Genomic DNA, 22,780 nt, shown 5'->3' with positions numbered 1-22,780 from the left:
TAATATGTACGTAAAGTTTGTTATTTCTGTGACAATCAGCATTGCCAATTACAGCGAGATAACAAGATAAATTCTTCTCTTCTCCGTTTGCAAAAAATGAATATCTTAAAATATTCTTCCTAGAATTGTTTACATTCTCGCTTGCGTTCATGTTGTTCCATTTATTTTTTCACAGATGGATAAATATATTTTTTTTAAAAAGCCGGTATACGCACACATAGACACACGACGAAAGTTTCTCTCTTGCTTTACGTATTTTTCAACGATTCTTCAGCTCATCTCTTCAGCGTTAAAGACATTTTGCGTGCGAGCTACGTACACTTGGTGACAATGAATCTGAGACCGCTAATTTTTTACCCTAGACAGGTTACGTTGGCAACGCAGAGCAACCTACAGCGCCACAGTCGGCCGAACGCGAAACAAACTCAATCTCAATAAACGTAACGTAACCCATGACCGTAGAATCTAACCTTATTGTTAGAATACCGCAGGGATAATGACTTGTTGGATTGATACGTCAATTCTAAGGTTAGATTCGACGGTCGTGGGTTACGTTATGTTCATTGAGATTGAGTTTGTTTCGCGTTCGGCCGACTGTGGCGCTGTAGGTTGCTCTGCGTTGCCAACACGACTGTCCAGAGTAAAAAGTTAGCCGTCTCAGATTCATTGTCTCCAAGTGTACATACCTATACATACGTATACATATATACAAGCGATCGCTGAGTGATTCACTCGCTCTTCTTTCGTCTTTCGATATCTCGACCGATGAATGCTGATTTTTAACGCCACGCAATAGCCGGTGGCGATTTTTTATCGCTTACTCAGTATTGGGCGTGCGTGCGAATGTGTGTATACAGACACCCTGGATCTATCTATAAATAGATTACCGTTTATCGCCACGACGGCGCTTCGACGTGTTACAGAGACTTCGTATCAATGATTCATGGCGTGTGAGGTTCCCGCCAAGGCGCCAGCCTAACCCAAACAATTATTATTAAATGATATAAAACTGGTATCTCGAGCCCCCCTCGTTTCTTCGCCACTTTACGTGTCTTTTTTTTCGATTTTCTTTTGTTCTGGCTGTTGTTTATTCTTTATTATTTTTCATTTCACTTCATGAAGAAACTTGTAATTAGCTGAATTAACGAGCTACTCGTTTATTACAAGTCCGAAGACTAACAAGAAGCTGCCCTTTCAGTTTTACAACCTGCAGCGTTCGTTAATTGAGGTTCGGAGGGAGAAAAAGGGAACAAAAAAAAAAAAAAAAAGAGAAAACGATATAATATATTATAGGTGCAGTAAAAAATCTCCCTCCTTCGAACGTAAACTTTGCTCCAACTTTACATGCATTTTTACGAACCAAAAAAAAAAAAAATCGTATTCAAGCATTTCTGGGCACTTTCGCTATATATTATACAAATTTACGACATACATATATGATATACGTATAACTATAAAAAATAATGAATCGTCAAGAATATATTATCAGACATCAAATGTAATAATTATGCTGCGATTAACATTCCGCAAATTCAAGTTATAGACGAGAGAAAAAAAAAAAAAAAATTGACCGTCAGATTCCTCTGACAACGAGTTACTAGATCGATGACAATTCAAATATAAGAGAAAACGGGAGTCTCAAGTTACTCGACGTTCAAGTATCTATGAAAGCTCGACAGAATAGTTAGATAGGTACAATGAATGAGAAAACCGAATCGAATAAGAGGCGGAATGCACAGCGTATTATAACCGATACAGATTGAGGATAAGCAATAACAGCGCGCACTGCGCATTACGAGGAGGCAGAAGAAGAAGAAGAAGAAGAAGAAGTAGCAGAAGAAGAAGAAGAAGAAGATGAAGCAGCAGCAGCTCCATTCATAAATCCTCAAACACTGTACTCGATTCACAGACGTTTCACGGATCAAGTGGCGACTGTATTAAATATAGTCAGCGAGTGGTCGGAGGTTCGCGGTGAAGACAACACACCGCATTTACGAGTAAAATCCGCATCTGCGGTGGCGGTAAATTTTTATCAAATCACGTAGTTTGAATGCAGTGAATCTGCCGTCTGTATGTGGTTCAATATCACGGCGCTTAACGACCGTCTACTGCATAAACCGAAGGAAGATACACGCGTTGTAAACGTCGAGACGTGTATATATATATATATATATATACATATATATATATACGAGGTGTAATATAACAGCACAGCGTATAATAAATTAGGCATATATACTGCTACACGATTTCTGCACGTAAGGGAGTTTCGAGAATTCTTGTACGACGCGCTATCGCCGCCCTTCATTTTCCCTCATTACTGTATCTCCCCCAGTAAGCATTTACGTGACGCCCCTGCCGAATTCGCGATGTGGGATGCTTGATGGAAAACGACGAGAATTTGGTACGCAATTTTGTTTTTCGTCATGAAAAGATGATTCTTCGTTTCCTTTTACGCAGGTTTTTTTTCAACTTTCCGTTTTTACGTTTTCAGAGGAAAAAGGTAGTTATTGTAATCAGCCCGATAGTCGTAATTTGACTTTTCGCTAGATTTCCACGTATTGAAGTTTGGAGAATAATCTCTAATCATTTTCAAATTGACATCTGGATTTCAATTATTTTCGACTCGATCCACGCGACTTTTCCAACCTTAGAACTTATTAGATTTTGACTTTAAACGGTTCGGTACTTTTTGAATTATTTTAATAACAAACTTCCAAAATATGAAATAAAAATTATATCTTGAGAATGGCTGAATGGATTTGAATTAAAATTGATACCGTGAGATTTTCTGGGTCGCTAATCACGATTTTAAGGTCAGATTTGCGAAATTTAAATTTGGCATGCTCGATAAACTGGAAAAAAAAAACCAAAAACATTTGGATTTTTATGAAAATTAGTAATCGTCGATGCGTTAGGTGGCTGATGACGAATCTGAACTCGGGTTGCGAAATCCAAAATGGCGATCTAATATGGTGGAAGAAAGTCTAAAAATATTCCGATTTTGGTAGAAATTGGTAGGCGGAGGTTTTTTGGGTCGCCGATATCGAATCCAAGGGCAGACTTTCAAAATTTGTAACGGTGGATCCGTTACAGTGGTTCAAAATAAAAAAAATTTGTCATAATTTCATATAATATGGTATCCGAGGGCTTTAAAATCGTTAATCACGAATCTGAATTTGCAGTTCGAAATTTGAATTGGACATTGTTCTTTTTTTTCTCTATAAACTTGGAACCTGCAGTGTGAGAACGTGGATTTCGAGGGTTGGTTTATGCTCAGTCGAATGCCGCCTGTTTTTTGTGTTTGTTTTTTTTCCTTCTTTCCCCCTCTCTCAGACTGTTAAAGACCGTACGTCGTTGTTTTCTCTCCTATTTATTTTTCTTCCCTTTCTCCCCACCGAAAGTGTATAACAATTTGGAAAAACGGTCACGTCGACCAGACTTATATAAGTATCACTGCTGGGCATTCGTTCGTCTCTCCCCGTAAATCATTCGCTCAAATCTCTCGACCTCGCCCCGCGAGTTCCCAAAGGCACGAAAGACTTACGACGTCGTTTGAATATTAAAAATCATCCGAGATTTTCCTTGATTACATTATTTTTCCTGTGGTTAAACACCCTCTTTTCATATTATCATTTTTACTTCAACGCAGGAGATGAAGCATAATTCTTATCTTACGCGCGATTTTGAAATCCTCTCTTATACAGTCGTGAGGATTATCCAAGAACTTGGAAAACCTCCTCGCAGAATCTTCGTCGAATTTACGAGAGACTTGAAATTTGATACTCAAACTCTTGTAACGTTCAACCAGATATTACAATTTCATCGAAACACTTTACAGCGCACTCGTGTGTATGAAACATGAGGTTTTTAATGAAAAATTCGACAGATTCATAAGTGATAAGAAGTGCGAAGGCTTTAAAATAAGACTAAAAATACATTTCGTAAAGGTTGAAAAATATATATATATATTGTTTTTTTTGCTTCATTAATTATTTCAATTTCATCAGACACAAAAAGTGTCTAAAAATGACAATTTTGGATAAGCGGCAAAGCAGGGAAAAGTCCGGAAATTATGCAACAAAAAATCAGTCGCAACGTACCTTGAGAACAATTCTACTCTTACGTAGAAATTTACCAATTTCAATACACATCGAAAATAATCAAGATAACTGCACGATTTTCACATTTCATCTCGATAGTAAAAAGCACATGTCAAAGATGCAAGGCAAAGTAGCCCCGAGTAACCATCGTTGTTCACTATATTTAATACAGGCGGCAAGGCTGCTGTTCTTTCATTGTTGTATATTATCTTACAAATTTAGACGAACAAACCCTGGACGTTAATACACGTTGGTACTAAGGACGGGCTGAATCAGGGGAAAGATACGGGGGGGGGTTGGAGGGCGGTTGTTTATTTTTAAAAAGGCGTATTTTATTTCGGGTTTAAGGGCAGCAGCAGCAGCAGCAGCAGGAAACGGAAGTAGCGATAGAGGTTGTCTGTACATCGCGACCCTCCGTGACCTTTGGCAAGTGCATGCTCCAAGAGCAGGAGGATTTCTACAGTTTTCAACGTCTTAAGTGAAAAAACACTGCCGCTATGCAGGCATTGGCCTCTTCGCTGTTATAAATAGGCAACTTATACATTTATCTAACGTCTCCGTTTCTATGTTTTTACTCAAACAATGGAGAAATATCGCGCATGAGAAGAGAAAAAAAAAAAAAAGAAAAATTTAAATAAAATATAAATACAATAATCGTATGTGTATACATGTATTCGCTCCTGCCAATCAGTTCACGATTAATGAGCTTAGACTCGATAAGGACCAATTTATGAATTGTTATTACGTGTTAATTATGCGCTATACTTTCAATTTTCAATTGATAGCGTCCAACAATAGCAGGATCCTTTGTGCTTTGACGCTGTCAGTTCAAGATATAATGTCATTTTTTGAACATGCGTTTCTGCAGCTTCGCAGCAATTACGAGGGAAAAAATTTTCAATATCACCGATATTATATCATTGTGATGAGATATCACAGAAAAGTTGTAGGAAAGGCGTAAAAGGTGACAAATTTTCTTTCTCTTCTCAGACCTGTGCAATCATTTTGCATATGAATAAAAAATCTCCCTTTCAATCTACACGCAGTGTATATTATTGTTGTTTATTCGAACTGTATTCTCCTCCGTCTTAATTTACGCATATTGTACGTAATTGAAACAAAATTACACAGCCGTGTGATGTTTGAGATATTATCGTACAAGGGTTTTTTTTTCCTTTCCTTTTTACATTCGGACATACCTAATTACAGGTTATACAACATCCAATTATACTCCCATTTCCGAAAATTCTCTTCCAATTATCGAGTTTTCCTCGTCTAGCGAAAATGCTCACGTAATAATAAACTGCTGCGAAAGATACCGTACCAAGTAGCGAAGCTATAATTTAAGGAAATGGTAAAACGGCAGAGAATTATAATGACAATAAAACCGGTAAATGTCGTTCAAATGTCAATTACTACTTAGGGAATAAAAGGGTCGATTGTTTCTCGAGTTCGCTCGTGACAATTGTAAGCCTTAACGAAGAATTTGCAATTCGAACAATCAGTAACCAATTGTTAAATTAATTTACGAACAGTACGATTCGAATTATACGATGCTGCAGGAACACCATCGTCAATATTTTGAATTTCGGTGTATCAAACCGACTGCCCGATTCCCCCTCCGATTCTCCGTCACTCTCTCTTTCGCTTTCTCTCTTTCTCTCTCTCTCCCAACCTCTCACCTACCTCTTGGTTAAATAAAATGCAGAGGATTGATTCAGGCCGCAAAAAATCCTGCATTCGTAATACGAGACGCGACAGGTTAATTTCAGTTCCGATATTTACACGGTATTTCGATCCGTTCCCGATAAAAGGATTCGTTTGAACTTCGGCCCGACCATTCAATTATCTACACGGTGTTTCGAACATTAGCGAAGCAGGAAAATGAAACACATTTTGCAGCATGAATTCCACTGTATTTGTCTCAATAAATTTCAATCCCGTTTCTCACTTCGTGACTGTAAATTGGTGGGTTTTTGGAGGGCGGAGGATTCGGAATTGATTAGTCACGTAACAGGCATCAGGGAAGCGTCACATAGGGGTAATAAATTTCAAAGACTCTTAAAGCGCAGTTAAAACTTACCCCAAACTATGAACGGTTTACCGTATAGAACAGTAACGGCCTGTCTAAGCTGGCGGACAATCGTTTGGGGGGGGGGGGGGATCCAACTTCCGCACGCGTATAATACATATAATCTTGTTATACCCGCATCCCGATAAATTAGCTGCTTTTCAAAGCCTCGATTACCTACACGTATAACCTCACCTAATTTTCCGAACAATCGTGTCGGACGATTTATTACGATCTTCCTTTTTCCGTTTTCCATTATAATGTATTATAGGTGACAAAGAAAAAAAAACTCCCTTGTTTTAATTTCGGTGAAAAAGCGTCAATTGTAGCAACAATTAATCCGAAATTTTTTTCCAACAAGTTTAACACAATACAAGATAATATGATAACGGAAACCATAAGCGGTGGAATAGAGTTGTTCAACGAATGTTCAGCTGTCCTCATAGAATTATTTTGTGCAAAGTGGCATTTTCCCACATCAGCTGGCGCGGCTAGTAGTTTACGGGGCTGGTGGGAGGGTGTTTAATTTATTATCGGTTAAAGCCGCGACAGCACCCCGTGTAACGAGCGGATGGCGTTGCACACACAATCCCACGTCCTCGCACGACAAAGGCGTTGAATTTACGCATTTACGTCCTTTCAACTGCAGACTGACGTATTACAATAATAGACAGGGTGGGATAATACCGTTAGTATAATAGAAGCATATGGTTCGGCTTGAAACCACTTTCGCTGTTGATTCGTGATACGCCCGTCTGTTCTAGGTGCGCAGGTAACGCACGCTTCAATCCCACTCGTTGTCAAAGGCGATATGCGCGGGGGAGGAAATCGAAAACAAAAGGAAAATTTCCTTGGTGTGTTATTAAATGATTCCGGAATCGAAGAAACGAACGGAAAATAAACAAATGAATAAATAAAAGCAGAGGAAAAGCGAGACAATTTTTTGCACGACGTTTCAATAAGTCATTCGTGCATTTTTAAGTACGATCGCAAATTAACCGTCTCTCCCTCTCTCGTTGTTTCTCTCTTTTCGCTCTCTCGACACAATTACTCAATTCGTTTTTACGATCGATTCGCCGATCGATATATCTTGATCGATGTAAGTACGATCGGTTATTTGCTCACACCGATCGCGTCTTTAGTTGGAACTACTGGATTAATCAATAAACGAATGTTCCGTACCAAGTATTTACCAAATCAAACAACATGATCAATAATGTCAATAGATCAATATTAGCCAGATAAGAATGCACGTCCAAGTGTGCTTTCTTTTTTACCCAGATCACGTTAAATTAGTCAATAACCAACGAAATCGAACGTCACGCAGAATCTAGATGAAAAACGGTCATGGACTGTCTAAACTTTGATGAAAAAAATGAATAAATAAACAGAAATTACAGACAATCTTTATGCAGTACGGTAAAACAGTAATTCAATTTTTCATTTCACCGTAGTCAGCGTTAGCAAAACACGCGCTACTGCATTCGTCGGCGATATCAGACACGCAACAAGTATCTCATGAGGTGTATAAGAGAGGTGTACAAACTGTGTTCCGCGATGCATCGAGGGGTATTTTTTTAAAACGGAGCAGATGTTTCTCCGGGCGTTTATGGAACAGCAGGCAATATCTACGTGGGCAGAGGGTAACGACAAACGTTCGGCATGATTTTCAATGCAGCGACTGCACCATAGAGGGATCGGCAGTTTGCTCCGGAAACCGTAGGAAATCTGGCGTAGGAGTTCACGTTCTATGGGAAATTTTTGTTTACCTATAATACGAGGATCCAGCGAGCGTCTTTCTTTGGAACCCGGCGGTCAGACCCGGATTTCACCCTCCAAGCTTCCTAGCTCTTGACAAAGGACCAGCGATTTTGGAGAATCGATGAGCGTACAATAGCAAATAAAATAATATACATAAAAATCGAAAGTGAAAAAAGTGCAACGAAATTTATACATAATTTGGGCTTGAAAAATTTTTGTATTTTTAATAATGCATCTTTAAAAAGACTCGTTACTTTGTAACTTTGGGATTACTTGGAATTTAGTAAACCGTTAATAAATTATCAACAAACTCAGATTTCATAAATTCAACTTCTTCGGTAACCCTCAAGGTTCGGAGTACGAATTTTTATTTCAACATTTCGATGAGTTAACGCTGCTAACTTCAGCCTCGTTAGGATAATCTTATTTCCGCTTAGATTACGCATATCCGTTGCGTAAAATGATTTACATTATTTCGACAAAATGATAGAAAAAGAGAGAAAAGAGAGACTTGAACTCTGTTGAACAATATACCTGTGATATGTAATAATTCATCGACATTTCCATAATTAAAGAGCGATTTCGCCACCGTTTTTCGAGTCTCATCCAGAATAGTGAGGGACGATTCGTTCGCATGTAGGAACGCTGTTTACTAATGGGGGTCGTGCCCTTTAGTTGGACATTAACCGTAAGTGAATTTAATTGAAAAGTTCCCTTTCAATTGGCGTGAGAGAGAGAAAGACAAGGCGGAGAAGATACGTTGAAGCTGCAGAGAACTCGCACTGTTCGAGAAGTTAAAATATAACCGCTATTACACCAGCTTATAAACTGCGTCTCAACTTACATGATGATGAGCATGTGTGGCAGACGTTACGTGAACAATTGGTCTCCGACTTTTCGGAGTACGTGTCGAATTTTTCACGAATCTCTTCTACCGGCTATATATTATATTGTTTCCACAAAAATTCTCCACCATATAGTGTAAGATATAACGTAATTTTGTTGTTAACTTTGTTTCAACTCTTTAAAAATCGATATTCTTCGTCAGACATTGATTCAAGACTTTGAAGTTTTCGAAATATTTTCTCTGATGCTTATGGTAAAAAATTTCGTCACACCACAATTACTTCGACAATTGTGAAAACCTCGTATAATAACGATATTGGTAAATAATATTAATATAACGCGTGAAATATGCAATCAACAGTTTCCTCCCACAGTTATTGTTGCACCTACGGTGCATATTAAACAAACATCGTACACAAGTATCACCTCGACTACTTTCGAAAGTGGGTCACAGTCAGTAAGTCTTACAGAGTTGCAACGCATTCATTAAACGAGCAACAACAACAGCAGCAGCAGCAGCAGCCCTTTATTTATTAAACAGATGCAAACGTTTTCATTGAACTTAACTAACCGAACCGCGTCTGACAATGAGGACTTTTTAAGTGTCTTGGGTAATTGAACCTGCTGCTCGCTGCGCCCTTCGAGTTGCGTCGCGTCGACGATTCCATTGTCTGAATTAACATTCACAATTCAAACTCATTTTTGCGACTTATAATTTTGGGTAGTCCCGCCTAAGGAAAGTATTAAATACACAAATTTCACAACATTTTTCACATACTCATATTTCTCGTCTCGAAATACGAGGTAATTGACATCAGGATCGGATACGTACGTGGGTATACACACGTACACAAACCAGCGGACAGCGTGGCGATGTCGTTACGTTGTAATCGTGGGAGATTGAAAAATTGCAACGTAAACAAGTTTGAGATACGACAAGTTGAACGACTGAGTAAAATAAGAAAAGTTTAAAACCATTTTACATGCTCACCCTCTGACACTCCCTTTTCGAAAATCCTCTGCCTCTGTCACTTGTAACTTAATACGTGAGTGTATATATATATACATACACAATATACAGAATCACGCACAACGTTTTTTGCACACTATCACTTAACGTTGTAATTTACAACCCGAATAGTCTCCAAAGAAAGGAGAATGGAAAAAACAATAGTATAAAAAGAAAATAATAATAATAAAAATAACGAGGGACCGGCAGAGTCGGAGGAGAGAAATGGGGAAAAAAGAAAAGGATGATGGAGCGACGAAACGAATTCCCGATATGTTATCGCAAAACCGCGCTGAATCAACGCTCGCTCTTCGAACGCTGCTCGCGTACTGTTGGCGTGCAGCGAATGCCAGTATGGCGACCGACTCGACGAGGCGCCCCCGGATAGATGCCTTTGTCCTCAGTTTTTACCCCCACTCGGATTTCCGTTGGAACCGAGCGTTCCGATTGGCGGATGGCCGCGTTTATTTCCGGTGGATCGGAGCGATTCGAGCCGGCAGCCGAGCCGCGCTTTTATCTCCTCTCGATGGAAGCTCCGAGGAATAGCTCGATAAATTTCACGGTTATATTTGCATTTTAATCGTCACGAGGTGTCGCGGCTCCGATGACGTCGTAGAACGATAGCGAGCAGATCCGAGGAGGTGTTCGAATCGTGGCCCGGTCGATGTGCGAAAAAAAGAACACCCGAAGTTCAAGTTTCAAGATGAAACAGTTTGTTTTCTTTTTTTTTCGCTCTTATAATCGCTAGGAGGGGTCATCGGTTTTATGAATTCAGAATTACGACCAGATGCTACAATTGCTTCGCTCGCCGTCTTTAATTCGCACGGTTTAATTGCAAGTAAGAAGATGTCGGTTGTGGAAAAAAATAAATAAATAGTTGTTACGAACAAAGTTATACGGTAGCGGGGTTACATTTTCTACAGTTTCAGTTACGATAGTCCTCGGAAAAAATTTGAAAACCGACGAGTTGTTTGACAAAAAAAACAAATTCCTGCATAAATTCAAGATGGTGGTCGAAAAAGCTGCCGTTTGAATTTGGTCGAAATTCTGGATTCAGATTATCAATGTGATAATCCCCCCCCCCCCCCCCCCCCAGCGATGGGAAAAATGAAAATTGTGACATCGAAAAATTCTTGCAGAATTGATGAGGCTGTAATATCAAGTGCGTAACTTAATTTGCGCAGTTCTTCGATTATCTAAACGCGTTGTCGTACGACGTCTATAAGGCAATTTTTCTAACCGAGAGTCCAAGGTAGGTACTCAAGACTCTACGGATTCTCTTTCCCACCGTGAGCCAGCGCCTATCCCTCATACCTCTGGAGGAAATTTGATATTTATTCCGAGTGTTGACGAGGTAGAATTCGAAGCGGAAAGCCTAACCGGCCAGCCAGCCGTGAATCAAGACACTAAGGCAGCGTGATGACCGAATAACTGGCCCTCTTATAACACTAGGGGAAATAAAAATCCGCTTTTTGTTCACGCAACCGATGAATTTCGCACACCGTTCGGCGACCAGGAGAAATTATTGTTCGTCACGAGCAATTTCTTGTCTTCTGAGTCATTCTGAAAATGTTGAGCAATTATTTATCTACCTGATTTAGAAGTGCCAATTTTGAGAAAAATTACTTTACCGAGAAATGTCAAGTTTCGGTACATTCGATCATGTAAGCACCGAATCTAAAATCCAAGTTTTTGTTACACGATATACAACTTTAGGTTGAATTCACAATTCCATACTTGAACTTTGTTCATACATACATGCGACAAAATTTAGATATTTAACACTGATTTACGAATTGAAGTGATGAGTTTTGTTTTTCATATTATTTTGGTTAAAGAGACTGCTGTCCGAATCTCGTTGTCAAAAACGTTTGACAGCTATTTTCAATGGATCTGTCAAGTTTATAACATTTTTTTCTATTTTCAACTTCGTTTCAGTATGAACTTGAACTCGCGATTAGTACGAAATTCTTTTCGTCCAACAATTGACACTTGCAAGAGTCATATTTCTCTTTAAGGAAACAAAAGAAAAGAAGAGAAAGAGAGAGAGAGAGAGAGAGAGAGAGAATAGAACCAAAAACCAAGAAATACTTTTTACTCAGACTTTTCCTCATATCAGTATATAACCTCAAGCCTCCTCCAAAAAAATCCTCACATCCCCCTGACCGTTTAGATATTACATCAACGCTATATATATAAAAATATCGAGTATACGAGAGAGAAGAAAAAAAAAGTAAATAAGAAAGAAATGAAAGCGAGACGGGGGATAAACCCTGAACAAGTTTTTAGCAATAGAGGAAAGAAAAGAAGGAAGGAAGGACGGAAGGAAGGAAGGAATAAACTTTTGGCCGAGGCGTTTTTCGTTCTGATTTTGATGGCTCCGAGGAGCAGAGGCTTCGCAAAGTCTCGCGAACGGAGATCGCAAGGAGAAAAAGAGAGAGAGAGAGAGAGAGGGAGAGGGAGAGGGAGACTCGGTGGACCAAGGCGGGTCGCTTTCATCTCGGATGATGCTGGGCCGGGGTTCTCAATTCGATAACTCTGCAGCCGCGGGCGGAATTATGCTTATATAGGCGAGTACCGTCAGCTTCGCAGAGCGTGTGGGTGAGTTATACCTTCGGCACACAGGTAGGTGCATACATTCGGGGTATTTACATAATTTATTCCGCCGCTTGGATGTGCCGCTTCTGATGCACACGTGCCTGCTGCAGTGTTCGTCATCACTGTGGGAACGAACGATTTTTCGGATCTTCGAACGCCCCGCACTCCCCTCGGTGATGAATTACTGTCCTCTTCTTCTCACCGGGTCCATTCTATAAATTCTCTATTCAGATTTCTAGCCTCGCACGATCGCGCCGCTTCTTGCAGCAGACGCGGCTGCGGGAACAGACCAGAAATTCGTTTCGATTAGAACGTTTTTTTTTCTTCTTCTTCTTTATGCTTTACACACTCCCTCCTCTCGATCGCTTCTTCTTCTTCTTCCTCCTCCTCTTCTTACGGTTTCTTTTTCTCTTCTCTGATATATATATGTGTGTGTGTATACCTATTTCTTCAACGTCGATAATGTATATCCGTCAGAGTAAGATGAAACATTCGACGGCATGTTCGATTAGCTGGCTCGTATATAATCGAACAATGTCAACTATTGTACGTTGTTTACACTTCTGAATAACGCAATACAAAAATTTTTCGTCCAATTTGACAATCGGAGCAAAAATTTTTTATTTCGTATTGAAGATGAGTAGCTATACGCGACGGTCAGTCCTCCTCTCGCTTCGCAGAAAAATCGTATTGGTTTTTCGTTCTGCCAAATTTGTTACAAAATTTCTCGATTATCCGATTAAGAATTGCATAAAAAGCATGAAATAATCATTTCCGGACAAGTTAGCGAACGTAACGTTTAGTTAAGATCAGAATGATGACGGACTTGGACGGAACGCTTTTGATAATATGGCCGATCATCGTTGAAACGAATAGAAAACTAATTCTTGACCTCACAATATTCTCGAACTCGTAAAGTTTTCTCTTAGTGGTATTCAGAAATCAAAGAACTTGACTAACACATTTTTTGGATCTCATTGTTAGACAGTAAAATTACCTGCGAAATTATGAGGATGAATTTAGCAATGTAACTGGAACGATGAATGTTTAAGAAAAACCGCTAGTCCGCACCTTTGTGACTTTTCGATATTTAGTAAATCATTACAAACAAAATAAACCCTAATTCTAAAAATTGAATCCTTGAAACTCATCTTAAAACGCCCAACAATGATTCCTTCTCCTGACGTATTCCTACGTTAACGTCAGTAACTTCAGCCTCGTGCAAAATCGACTTCCAGTCAACACAGTTATTTCCAGCACGATGTAACTCAAGACTGTTTCATTACCTCCAGGTTATTTTATTCAAGGTACGATACGGGCCGTACGCACATCCACATCCACCTTGTCAAAACTTCCAAAGTTCTGATCTCTGACCTGTTTAATTTTCCGTGACAGCTCTTGAACCTACCATAAGGTTTGCCCCTGTAGAGCGAACAATTCGACGCGAATGAGAAGAGAAGTAGTCTCGGGATGCACTCACTCGACTGTACTTGCATAGGTGTAGTAACATACATCATCCTCCTCCGCCGCTTTCTCCTCACTCTGCTTCACCGGCGTCCACATCGTCTCTTCAAATTTGATTTCACCCGTGAAATGGGGGCGAGCCATGAAACAACACATCGACGTGTAGAGTTTCCACCCTTGTCTCGCACGTCGGAGTATTTGGTCGTAATTGGTGTAACGTATATGTAAGTACGTACCTATGTAACGTACGCGTTCGTTGTGCAAGCAGCGTTTAACGGTAGGTAATTACCGAAATTTCCAGACGAGGACTTGCCGCAATGTTACAACGGAGAGTGCAGACGAATGGGAAGAGAGAGGAAGGCATCGGGTGTAATACCGGTTGCCTTGGAGACGGCTTCTGGCATGTGACGTCACACCGCAGCCTCCTCGTGATCGCGAATACACCCCATCCAGGACTACCATGCTATATTACCACTCTACTCGCCCTTCTCGCCATCCTCTTTATACCGACTCCTCTCACTTTCTCCGCATCCCCGAATGTCCAGGCGACCTCGTGTAGGTGCCAATTTTTGTCCTTTTTCACGTTGTGACAACCGATATGAACGACCTTCGTTGTTTCGGTTTATAAAAATTCTTGCCATCTTGACACTTTGTTGGAGGGTACAACGAATACTCGTGCGATCGTTAAGTAGCCGTAGATATGTACATACGTACGTACGTACGTAACTAAAAATGACAAGACATAACGTGAGACCAATGAATGGAAGAAATATGAAAGGTCAATAACATGGTTGAAGGTGACCGGACGTTGTAAAACGAATCAATTGGGTCATCGAACAAAAACTGTACACGTTATAATTCACGTGAAAGTAAGTGTACAGGATATTGATTGACGCGTTTACAACCAATTACCGACCCTTTTATTTTACAAAATCGTAAACTTACGGCAGAAATTGTGAATTTCTCGACTACTCGAACCAATTAATACAGGATTAGACACTACAGATCTATTTTTTGGTAATTTTAGAACCAAGGATCAAACATATACAACCAAAAAAGGTGTCCCAATGATTGGGACAGGGTCGATAACTGGTACACTTACCTTATACCTACGACAGCAATGAGCAGAAAACGTGAAATAAGGAAACCCATTTTTGCAGTAGCAACCCAGTTGTAAGTTAGTGAGAAGGTCAATTAGGTCTGGGAGAGGTCGATAATTGTCTGTCAAATCAACAACAGAACGAGACGAATTATCGCAGCACAACGATACAGCTGAACGTAATTTCTGCAGGGTTGAAAATTGGCAAATCAGTTGGGTATTGTTCCTCCGCGAAGTGTCGGTGGTGGCAAATTTGCTGGGAGTTTGCGCGGATCTCCGGAGACAGCGATCGTCCACCAGCGTCCAGAAATTGTTCGCGGAACAACTGGAAGCGATATTCCCCTGACAAACGAGGGGAAAATTGAAATTTCGGGGACCTTTATCGGCCGCGGGATCTCATCCGCCCCTGTAGGATGATATCTTCATGCCCTCGCACCCTTGTGCGGTTTTCCGCCGCTGCTCAGGCGACGAAATGAAAAATATTCTTCCCCACGCATGCGATAAGGCTGCACGGAGTATAAACCACATACGTGCTCTACTCGATAAATAGACTACGGTGCAGCAAGTGCGCAGCTCGGTTATAAGGTATAAATACGATCGGTTTATTTCCTTCGTCATTTCGTCGGCATATCGAAGCCGAGGCTCTTCTGCGTTATAATAAACTCGGTGAATTATACGTATGGAAGTCAAACTACGCACGCTGCGAATAGGTTAAAGATTTCCTGTTTGAAATTATGAAATTTTCTCTGTGCTCATTCGCGGAATTTAGACAGCTTCGGGCGACGTTTCGAAAGTCCAGAATATTTCGACATGATTCGACTTTGGAAAGATACGATTCTAAAACAAGCTTCCGGAGGTATTAATTCGTATAAAACTTTGTTCGGAAGTTTGTTGCTTGGGTAAAATTGGAACTGAAGTTGGAATTGGAATTGCGTGAAAGTATTTACCAGTTAATTTGTTTACCGAGTAAGAACATGATTATATCCTGGAAAATATTTATTTTACAAGTACAAATATGAAAAAATTGTATAAAAATCGTATTTGCCGACTGTGAAATATACGAAACTTTATTGTTTTTTTTTTTTTTTTTTACAACAGTCAAGGTAAATAAGCATTTCGGAGCATGAAATATATGAAATATTTGCCAAATATCATACTATTGAAATAAATATTTGATTGTGTGTTTTTATTTTGGTAACTCAATGTTTTACACAGACAGCGAATGGTCGGGGGATTTTTTCTCCTTTCTCTGCACCTGGTGAAAATCAATGTACGAACGGTAAAACCGGAGAAAAAGAAAATTGATGAAAAAAGTTGATCGCAATGATTTTTATCAGAGTTTGGTATGCAGAGGAATGAAAATTACTCGAATATAGTGTGCATATAAACTTTACGATGATAACGAACTAATTAATCCTTTCATTCTCTTAAAATTTTGCATTCACGGGCTTTTGGGGTCGCTGATTACGAATCTGAACTCGAAATTCAAAAATTCAAAATGGTGGGTCCAATATGGCAGACATAAATTCAAAAATTTATTTCACTTTGATGAAACTTTATTTTGAATGGTTTTTGGGGTCGCTGATTACGAATCTGCACTCGAAATTTGAAAATTCAAAATGGCGGACCCAATATTGCAGGACAAACAAAAACAGCAAGAGGAGAAACAATTTTTGGCGTGTATTTAGCCGGTGCAAAAATTGCAGAAAGCAGATTGCAGAGTAGCACAAAATGCTTTTAGCAAAAAAAAAAAAAAACTCGGCATTCGTGACAAAAAAAATAGTTAAATAAATAAAAAATAAATAAAGGGTTAAATACCAGTCCACCTCTACAAGCTTCGATATCATACTGTGTGTATACATGTAACATTGTTTTAAGCCGATAGGAGGAAAATAAATTAACCATAAATACCAAATAAAATATGTTATCTATTCGAGATGACATAATTAGCCGAGATTGGTCAGCGGTCGTGTATTTATGTAATGGATCGTTGGCTTATCGGGAGCAATGCGCGCACATGCATAACTGCAGTTGCAGATAGGATGGGAGGGCTAATCAAAAATTTATCCCGGGGAATATATTTTATAATTTCTAATTACTTGCGCGCTCTCTTCAGGGTTCGAACATCAGAGCGTGGAACCTCTTAACTTTATTGCTCACAACCATGTGCGTGCGAGTTTTCACCCATGAATATAGAATGCGCGTGCGTTTGAGCGTGTGTGTGTGTGTGTGTGAAGAGTAAAATATTCTCCGGGAAACGTATTTGCTGTATCACATGTGTGTGGCTTTACGCTTGTATCTGGTTCACATACCTTCAAACCCTTTCGGGGAAATGAAAATCGGGGTGGGCCAAAACAAAGGGTCGTTTTAACTTTTACTTCTAGTTCGTTTTTTTTTTTTTCTTTTTTTTTACCTGACTCATATCTATAAAACCGACCCTGCCTCAATTTTCTTGTTAAACCCTGCTATTTACGGAAAATTCATCACCGTTGCAGAAGTTACTCTGTTTATTGGTAAACAGCTCGAGAGAATTTAATAAAACTGGTATTCGGAGGTGAAAACAAACACGAGTCAAAAGCTTTTTGGAAAATTATTGGTTTCCGACGTTTTTCTTTCAGCTCTCATTTATATTCGTTCTTTGTTAATATATTGTTAGAAATGGTGAATTCACCTGTTTTGCCACCCCTTCCAATGGTCCAGTAGTCATCGTAGATAAAAAAAAAAGCTTAAGCTTTCATATATCATAAAATGAATATGGTGGCTACGTCAAACAGCGTTATTGTAAAAATAGTCCTGTTTCAGACTTTCGGCCGTAAACACGAATTGCCAATAAAGCATTTTTTCTCGTCTTTTAATTTCGCTGCCTGTTTATTCGCAACTTGTTCTTTTTATCCTGTATCGCCTAGTTCGTTACAATATAATCCATAGCATTCCAATTCAGAGCCTCATCGACGAGTGTCGTGAAATTTTGAAAGACCAAAAAATCAATGTATAATTTTCAAGTATGAAATTTTATCAAACATTTATAAAATCAATCGTTTGCGATTATCAATTTCGTCATGGGTCGAGAAGTATTTTCAAATGAGAAGGCTTAAAAACTTTGCGTACTGATAAAAGTAAACGAAAAACCAGTTGATATATTTTTACTATCGACATTCGAAAAAGGGCAGAAAGTTATCTAATTAAAATATCCGCAAGTACCACGAATTTAGCATTTTTTTACAAATATAATTGCGAAGCAAAAATGAAAAAACATTCTTTAAAGTACAAGGTACAAAGTATATAGACTCGATTTAACGCCAATGGTTACGATCACGCTTTCCCTAACCGCAGAATTTTTTAAATAACGCGAAATAAAGTGGAACGAGTGAAAAAATAGTGCAACCTGTTCCATATACACGCCGAGAATTTTCTCCTCATCATCTCATCTCGTTACGTCGTCTAACTTTTGCGGCGAAGCTGTTCTCGGGAGCCCTTGGATTTCTTCGAGTGGTACCGCACGATCCCATGCCCCGAGTTTCTCCCCCATAAGAGGACCGGAAGTGGGTACGAGCCCTGGGGGTGAAATCTCGCCGCGAGTAAACCGTCGTATACGTGCGCGTTGACAAGACCGAGGACGCAACCGACAACAAATACAAACCCGTATACGCAGCCAGCTTGCATTCCATTCCATTCCATCCCATTCCGATCCCAGCAAATCGACGTTATATGTAGGAATTCAACCCTCGCGGCGTAACACGTGCAAAACTTCAATCTCCCGTCTAGCCGTTCAATTTTTACTCGGTAATTGGCAACGATCGTCCCGTAATAACGCTGATTACATATCCTTAAATACACGCGAGTTTTCCGATTATTCATTTAAATTTATATTATTTAATATTATTTATACCATTCCGGTCCGGTCGTTGTTATAAAAATTTCGGACTGTCAAAATAAACGCCTCGAGAACATTTTTCGTGGATAATTAATCAGAATCGTTCGAAATTTTGAGTTTGCGGCAGTTTCTACTGCACCTTATACCGCAGATGAGATTCGATGCGATTAATTTCTCATACGATTATGATATATCGATAATTAATTGCATTGGGTTAACGCACTGAAAGAAGATTCATTTTGTCAGTAAAATAATTATCTTCGCAACTTGAACTTCGATTACAAATTATTGTTAGAGTTACAGGAAAATATTATAAAATAACTAAGTATTCACCGTGATCGTTGTCGATATTGCATTTGTTCGGTAGAACAAAATCTTAACGTCAATTGTTACACCATCATCGAATTATCGCGACAGTATAATTGACGATATCGAAAAATAACAGTCAATTAACACAAGCTTTAAATTCCCCGATCACAACTACCGGTATAATTTTAAGTAAGAATCGCAAATGTCAAGGATTTTGAAGTTCGTTAGAATTAGGAATTTCTTCCCGTAGCGGTACGAACAACATAATTATAGTGACGAGAAAGTGGAACAGGAAATTCGACTTTCTACACCACTGATAACGACTGCGTCAAGTATGAAAGCCCCGAACGCATCGTTGAAGTACGTAAGTAAGGCAGACAATTTGCGAGAGACCGTAATCAAGCGGGTTGCTCGTGTTGAACCCGCAGGGTTAAAATATCCCGCCGACCTTCCGGAGTAAATTTATTTGGGCTTTTCGGCCCGGAGAATCTGCATATTTCAACGCCTGCAGAGGCGAGAGAAAGACGGAGGACGGAGATCTCCCGAGTCGATTCGAGGTATCGCAGTGACGGTGCACGTCAGTGACCCTCGAGCCTCTTAACCTCGAGAAACCCTTTGCCGAACCCTTGGAGGTAAACAGGACGCTGATGTCACTCGAGCGCTTCTCGTTATCTTCAACATAGTCTCTCTCTCTCTCTCTCTCTCTCTCTCTCTCTCTCTCACTCTCTCTCTCGAGTCGCCGAAGACACCGAGCATCGATTCGTCGTGGGATCTGGAAAGCCATCGAGTGGTTCAAAAAGCGAGACGTCGTCGTCGCGTCTGAAGCAAAGTCAGACGTTTGGTTACACGTATACCACTTTTCTCCAATTTGTAAACCCCGGCTTGAACGAGCTCGCTCCTTTAAAGTTACGCGCGATGATAAATCAAGCTTCGAAAGCACTCAAAGTCTCGTCTGTTTGACCAGATATAAAGACAAACATGCAGCCCGTCAAGTAACCTTGAAGGAGGCGAATGACTCAGGAGCATGTTCCTCGCAGGCTGCGGTTTCCAGTCGTCTTTTCGATCCTACGGACGTGCGTTCTCGTTGTACCGAGAAAAGTATGAGCTCGTCTCGCGCCGTTTCATTTGCAAACAGAGTAGAGCGCATGTACGGCATACCGATTTATTGTTGGGCTCACGATAAGATACGCGAATAACGAAACTATGCATAACCGAGAGGCGGTTTCATCGGACTGGCGTCTTTGTCCGCGGGATGACGGAAGGAAGTTAGAATTTCGGTGATGGTTTGTAAGGACATCTCGAGAATTACGATCGATTAACGGATCTGTACAGGATTGAATTTGAACGAAGATCATACGAGTGCGATTTGTTGGGATCCGAACGCTCGTTCAAACGGCGAACGCAACGATCGGTTGATGGGTTCGATTATCCGGAATTCGATCGTCTCCTTTGATCCGACGAGGAGGGCGTCTACGGCGGTGAGTAATAAGCTTCGAGTACCGAATGCGATCGGCGATTCCGTTTGATCCTTGGACCGCCTCGATCTCTAATCTTGCGAGGAGGGTAACGATGCACTCCCGAAGTGCACGGTACCTGCCGATTACGGGTGCATCGAGAACGTCGTCGTTGGTTGCATCGCGCGTTAAAACGCACCCTGGGTTACGGTATAAATAGCTTCGAGGCTTTGGTTCGTTATACTGGCTTGAAGCCAGAGATTCCTCACAAGAGATGGACGACTCGTTGCTCTGCGGCGTATAGTTTTCGGCGCGACATAAACGAGGTTGAAGTTGGTAACGTTGTCGTAACGAAACATCGGGGAAAAAGTCGCTGTTTTCTTAATTTTGGAATGATTTTCAAGGGGATGAGATTTCGAAATATAAGCGTGTCTAGTTTTATTACGGTTTACTGAATTTCGTACGATTCGAAAATCGCGAAATAACGTTTTTCCTCAGCATGAATCGTTACGGTAACCTTACTAACTCCGATACGTGGTTAGAAAAAAAATGTCCCGGCAGGTCCTCTAGAAGTCTTGGGTTGATTTAACTATTTTTTAATGTATAACCAAGTCAAAAGAAAACTCAAAATTAGAAATTAAATGTTGATATGACTATTTAAATGTCAAAATTGCAATAATTTGTGTCATATTTATCGACAGAAGTGTAACAAGTAACTCCAACACAAAGTGAACCTTTTGGGACGTTACGTTTAGTTACCTTTTTCCAAAAATGTACGATCGAAGTTTTCGTTCGCTTTTTAGAATGTGAAATCTTTTATTATCAGCAACATCCGCGTGAGCGGCGATGATTAAACGATTGATTGAGATGGATACATCAAACCATAAATGAGTTACGATTTCAACTCTCTCTCTCTCTCATCGTCAGTCAGCGGTGCTGCAGCCCGCGTTTGTGCCGATGATGATGCGATATTTCAAATTTAGAACCCAAGAGGCTGAAACTAAGACGCTTAATTATAGACCAGGATTTACCCTGCATCTTGACTCTTCATTTTCACCTTTCTCTTCTGTACGTTGCGAGCCTTGCTCGTTTCCTCAACTTCCAGTGCGATCGAACAATATCTGCATCATCGAACCGTTCGAAAACCTCGTACAATTATATCACGACGGTACCTCGTCTCGATCTCTGACGTAACTGGGGGATGGTTAAAATACCGGGAGAGTAACGATCCTCATCGAATCTAGATCGCGATTTGGCGTAATTATCTAGTAGCATACCCGCGCTGCCTGTCAAACTCCCTCGCAGGCGAACTAGGCAAGCTTTGTTCAGCTCTTATACAATCACCCGATTATTTGAGCATACGGAACAGGTATGTGGAGAGGTGTAAAAAGATAGAGGGCACGGTGCAGGCGCGTGACGAAATTAAAGATGCGTTTAGAGTATATAGAGTGTGTGATGAGGACAAGCGATAAGGTAAATCGTGCGTAAACATATACACGATAAATTTCAGTGACGGCTCGTCGCTCGTTATCTTCGGTACGTACACGAACTGTGAAAGAGAAGCATTTTGCCAAAGTAAAAAAAAGGTAATGATTAGAAAAAAAAAAGTAACTTGAGGGTGTTATACGCGGTGACGCGAAAATTGCGGCAGAAAAACAATGCCGATGCCATTTTCGCTGATTCGATTTTCACCGCCAATATCACCCCGCTTATAATCTTTTCTCGATAAAACAACAACGAGGTATAATTGTACGACTAATAAGCCGACGTATTTATTCTGCACTCGTTTCAAGTTTAATTGAATTAAGTACCTGCTGGGTAGTTTGTTACGATCGATATATATTTTTCAGGGTGAATGATGATGTCGATTAAGCGTCTGATCGTCGTTTGACAGTGTGGTAAAGAAAGAGGTGGAGGAAAAAAATGAATTAAAAAAGTAGAAAAATGTTAAGATCTTGGATTAATCGAATTGAATCTAATGATAAAGTGGAATTTATGTGAATTGGCCCAATTGCGGCTGATACAGAATTAAGGAAAAGAACGGCAATACTGTGGGAGAAAAAGAATCATAAGCCCGCGATGCATAAGGGCGTTACAATACCAACCTACTTTATTATAGGAAACCGGAAGTAAGCCATAAACATCACGCACTCGCACGGGTCACTAAGCTATTATTTACTCGAAGTAGTTCT

At 40.1% G+C, this 22,780-nt stretch overlaps 1 protein-coding gene across 4 annotated transcripts in view; it reads right to left on the bottom strand.

The window, feature by feature from the left end:
* LOC124308997 (dystroglycan 1) overlaps positions 1-22,780 on the bottom strand; it is an 86,802-nt gene that overhangs the window by 37,519 nt on the left and 26,503 nt on the right. For 3 of the 4 annotated variants that reach the window (XM_046772214.1, XM_046772237.1, XM_046772229.1), the window contains exon 1: positions 9,773-10,128. The exons of the other annotated variant lie outside the window; for it this stretch is intronic. The gene's annotated coding sequence lies outside the window, so the exon portion shown is untranslated. Of the gene's footprint in view, positions 1-9,772; positions 10,129-22,780 lie in introns of those variants that run through there. 4 annotated transcript variants of the gene reach the window in all.

Source organism: Neodiprion virginianus, chromosome 1 (assembly GCF_021901495.1).
Source record: "Neodiprion virginianus isolate iyNeoVirg1 chromosome 1, iyNeoVirg1.1, whole genome shotgun sequence".
Lineage (NCBI taxonomy): Eukaryota > Metazoa > Arthropoda > Insecta > Hymenoptera > Diprionidae > Neodiprion > Neodiprion virginianus.
Note: the sequence above shows the minus strand (reverse complement) of the source record. Positions and strands in the feature narration are given on the sequence as shown.